This window comes from Procambarus clarkii, unplaced genomic scaffold (genome assembly GCF_040958095.1).
Source record: "Procambarus clarkii isolate CNS0578487 unplaced genomic scaffold, FALCON_Pclarkii_2.0 HiC_scaffold_113, whole genome shotgun sequence".
In the NCBI taxonomy this organism is placed as follows: domain Eukaryota; kingdom Metazoa; phylum Arthropoda; class Malacostraca; order Decapoda; family Cambaridae; genus Procambarus; species Procambarus clarkii.
The window spans coordinates 2,056,476-2,061,475 of NW_027189146.1; the positions used below are offsets into that span (position 1 = coordinate 2,056,476).

The 5,000-nt window shown below is 44.7% G+C and overlaps 1 non-coding gene across 1 annotated transcript; it reads left to right on the forward strand.

The window, feature by feature from the left end:
- The first annotated feature begins 4,574 nt into the window (after nt 1-4,574).
- Nucleotides 4,575-4,693, forward strand: LOC138360522 (5S ribosomal RNA). Its single transcript, XR_011226444.1, has one exon. It is a non-coding gene; the product is annotated as a 5S ribosomal RNA (ribosomal RNA).
- Nucleotides 4,694-5,000: the final 307 nt, after the last annotated feature.

Here is a 5,000-nt window from a genome sequence, read left to right on the forward strand (position 1 = left end):
AATTTTTTTTTTTTTTTGGAGGGGGGGGGGGGGGGGAAGGATCCTTGGCAGTGCATAAGAATGAAAAGCGACGGCGTTTTGTTTGTAAGAGGACAGGTTGTACTACAAATGACTTGATTTATTGATATCACGTGTACAGTGTATGTATGACACCTAAATTATTGTATTTATTTATTTATTATATGTATAGATGAAGGTTAATTCATATGACTGATGCTAGGAATGTCTGAAATCTCCTTAGAAGGATATTTTGGCCCTGAGAAGGGCCGAGTTTGGTGTATACTAGGGTGGTCGTTTTAGCTTATGCACGCTCTCCACGGATACGGCGAGCAAGCTGAATGTCCTTTGGCATGATGGTGACACGCTTGGCGTGGATGGCACAGAGGTTAGTGTCCTCGAAGAGACCGACCAGGTAAGCCTCGGATGCCTCCTGTAAAGCCATGACGGCAGACGACTGGAAGCGAAGATCGGTCTTGAAGTCCTGGGCAATCTCGCGCACCAGACGCTGGAAGGGAAGTTTCCTGATGAGCAACTCTGTGCTCTTCTGGTAACGACGGATCTCACGCAGGGCGACCGTTCCGGGCCTGTAACGGTGAGGCTTCTTCACGCCCCCTGTGGCAGGAGCAGACTTGCGTGCTGCCTTGGTGGCCAGCTGCTTACGAGGAGCCTTGCCTCCCGTGGACTTGCGAGCAGTCTGCTTGGTGCGAGCCATGGTGAACAACTGTGGTTTGTGATGGCCGGCGCCGATTGATTGATGAAGATTAAGCCACCCAAGAGGTGGCACGGGCATGAATAGCCCGTAAGTGGTGGCCCTTTTGAGCCATTACCAGTATCAAGAGCTGATACTGGAGATCTGTGGAGGTGCGAATGCACCCTGCATGATGGGAGATGTCTCCCTTGACATCCCTCCCTTGTGTTAAGATGAAGATGAAGCCACCCAATAGGTGGCACGGGCATGAATTGGTAAGTGGTGGCCCTTTTGAGCCATCACCAGTATCAAGAGCTGATACTGGAGATCTGTGGAGGTGCAACTGCACCCTGCGTGACGGAAGATGTCTCCCGTGTTTTAAACAGATGAAGAAGATGAAGATGAAGCCACCCAAAAGGTGGCACGGGCATGAATAGCTCGTAAGTGGTGGCCCTTTCGAGCCATCACCAGTATTAAGAGCTGATACTGGAGATCTGTGGAGGTGCGAATGCACCCTGCGTGACGGGAGATGTCTCCCTTGTGAATGTGTTATGAAGATGAAGCCACCCAAAAGGTGGCACGGGCATGAATAGCTCGTAAGTGGTGGCCCTTTTGAGCCATTACCAGTATCAAGAGCTGATACTGGAGATCTGTGGAGGCGCGACTGCACCCTGCGTGACGGGAGATGTCTCCCGGACCAAGTGGTGACCAGATGGTGACCGGCGCCGAAAAATTTTTGCTTATATACGCCGTCTCGAGGCGCTTGCTCGAGCGCCATTGGCTGCTCGACTCGCCTACGTCACCCCGTTGCCCCTCCCCTCCTTCCTCTGGCTGCAGCCAACAGGCAGCTCACCTCAAACACTATTATCGCTGATTTTGCTCTATTTTTTGGATTTGTGCAAAAGTCATTTCACAGAGACGTGAAACAGACGAGTAGGCAACTGCAGTTTTGAAAGCGTTGTGAGAAAGCCGTGTTTCTGCTCGAGTACAAGCATAAAGTAAGGACAGGCAGGAGTTAGGAGTTGCCATGCTACAAGTACGTCCGCTTGACGGGATATAGTCTGGGGAAATCGTGCCGAAATTTTATTATTCACACAACTTCAACACCATGACTGGACGCGGCAAGGGAGGCAAGGGACTCGGAAAGGGTGGCGCCAAGCGTCATCGTAAGGTGCTACGTGACAACATCCAGGGCATCACCAAGCCCGCTATTCGTCGCTTAGCTCGTCGTGGCGGCGTGAAGCGTATTTCGGGTCTCATCTACGAAGAGACCCGTGGCGTCCTGAAGGTGTTCCTCGAGAACGTCATCCGTGATGCTGTAACCTACACGGAACACGCCAAGAGGAAGACCGTCACTGCCATGGACGTGGTGTACGCTCTGAAGCGCCAGGGTCGTACCCTCTACGGATTCGGCGGATAAGAGCTTGGCTAATCCATCGATTCCACCCACCACCACCTCAAAACGGGACCTAATTAGGTCCCTATACTTTTTTACTGAAGGGCTTAATAGACGATAACATAAATTGTTTTGATATCAGCTAGCACATTGGGTCTTATGAAATCTATTTTTTATCCTCGCATGCTTAAAGGGACTCTGATTGGGGAGGGAGGGGTGGGGGGGGGAAGGTTTGTTCCGTTATATACTAGCAGAGCAGGATCATTGGTGGTGGGGGGGGGGGGGGGGGGTGAGGGAGAGAGAGAGAGAGAGAGAGAGAGAGAGAGAGAGAGAGAGATCTTTCCCAACTCTTCCTTTTTACATGAGTGAGCTACCCGTTTTATTCATTTTATCCTTCTCAGAGCTGTTTTGATAGTATCCAAATGATGGTAAATGAAAAGGGAGGACACGAATATCTACCCAGAATTCAGGACTGGCAATCGATATGCATGTTTGAGTGCGAATCTTTTTCTCTCTCAACTTAGGTATACGTTTATGTCGTACCTAAAAGCGAGAACCACACTATTGGGACAAGTATGCAAGGCCCAATTTTCCTAACAAGCACAGTTAATTTTGTTATTTTCGAACATTTCTTTCCAAATTGGTTTATCCAATTAACAGTATTATATTAAGATCATGAATTGCTGGGTTAGGTTAGGTTAGGTTAGGTTAGCTTAGCTTAGGTTAGGTTAGGTTAGCTTAGCTTGGGTTAGCATAGGTTAGGTTAGGTTTGATTACATTTCTATGTTAGATTTAACTCAAATTCAAAACAATTGCAGTCATTCGGCTTGTTAGTCAACTTGCCTCTAATAGGGGCAATTTGTCTAACAAGACTATTTAGTTTTGTGTGCATATATATATATATATATATATATATATATATATATATATATATATATATATATATATATATATATATATATATATATATATATATATATATATATTATAGCTTCAAGACTCCGAACCAATATAGAAGCATCAAGAGGAAGTGCTTGTGTTATGGGCCAATAGGCCTTCTGCAGTTACTTCCATTCTTATGTTTTTATTCCCATTGGTTCGTGTTTTATCTTGTGTAAATGTCAATCACCTCACCCAAAACTTTGGTACCATATCACCTCACCCATGTATGTGTGTATATATATATATATATATATATATATATATATATATATATATATATATATATATATATATATATAATATACAGAGTAAATCTACCCCAAAAGTAATGATTTATTTGTCTACAAAACTAAACTCTTTTTGGAATCATATGAGGCCCCTCCACTGAGGGGGGAGGCCTGGATGTTTATTGTCATGTGTATTCATGCTGCTTGCATGTCGTCGTTTATTTTGCCTTTGTTGTTTTCTTGACAGCTTTCTTTGCCTTGGGTGGTTTGGGAGATTTTGAAGCTCTCTTTATTTTGGGCTTTTTGTTCCCAACAACAAGCTGCTGCTGCTGCTGCTTCTTTTTCAAGGCTGTAGGTGGTTTGTTGCTTGTGGCGGCTTTCTTGGGAGTTACCACGGCCTTCTTTGCTGCTGTAGATGGTTTCTTGGTTGTGGTGGCTTTCTTGGGAGTTAGAACGGCCCTCTTCTCTGCTACGGCCAGCTTGAATGATCCACTAGCTCCACTTCCCTTGGTCTGAACAAGAATGCCGTCAGCCACTGCTTTCTTGAGAAATCTTCGGATGTAAATGGCGATCTTGGCAGCCTCGACTTTGTTGTTGGCAACAACGTACTTCTTGATTGCTTGTAGAGACGAGCCCTTACGGTCTTTGAGTGCTGCGACCGCGGCTAGAACCATTTGACTAGTTTTCGGGTGAGCAACCTGGACGCGAGGTTTCCTGGTGGTGGCCACCACAGCAGCAGCAGCAGCAGCCGCAGCCTTCTTGGTAGGCTTTGCTTCTACCATGATGATGATGAGATAACCAAGGTGATGAGAGACGCTCAGACAGTCACGGGGGAATGATGCTGCCGCCGCTTGAGCCGAACCTATTTATGTGCCGGCACGGTACAGAAGCTGCAACCTGGCAACTCGTCCACCAATCACGACGGTTGGTTTTACGGCTCCGAAACCTGGATCCCATATCTTCTCTAAAATAGAAGCATTTGTTCATGTTCTTTGTAAAAGTATCATAAAGCAGGACAGATGAGACAAATATCATAAAAACTGAAGAGCAGATGAGCACACACATGTATGTATTACAAAAGAAAATCCACAAATTCATTAGAAATTGGCAGGGTAGGCTGAGGAAGTAGGTAGATGTAAAATGTCTGTAAATGGCGAAAGAACATAAACCCAAGACTGAATAAACGATGTTAAATATCCATGCCAAGGAGACAAAAATATGTTAGGATACAATTACCATTAAGACACCACAAGAAGGTCCGTATCCTGCCGTGATGACTAAAAAGAGTTGGTTATTAGCCACAATGTGTAGGCAGTCTCATGCCAACGGCCATACCACGTTGAGAACACCGCTTCTCGTCCGATCAGCGAAGTTAAGCAACGTTGGGTTTGGTTAGTACTTGGATGGGTGACCGCCTGGGAACACCAAATGCTGTTGGCAATAATGTTTTTTGTTTTGTTTTGTTTTGTTTCGTTTGTTTTTGTTTGAATGGCTGGCTGGCTGGCTCCACGGGAAATTCACGGAGTTGTGTGGAATAAGGCCTGGTAAAATGAATTAATATGTATGTCATGTTTAAAACAAACTCGCTTAATATAGTGTGTGAGGCTTTATACAAAAACAAACAACCAAAACAAAACATGTTGTATATATATATATATATATATATATATATATATATATATATATATATATATATATATATATATATATATATATAGCTTAATCCGGGTTTGAACTCGCAACTCCA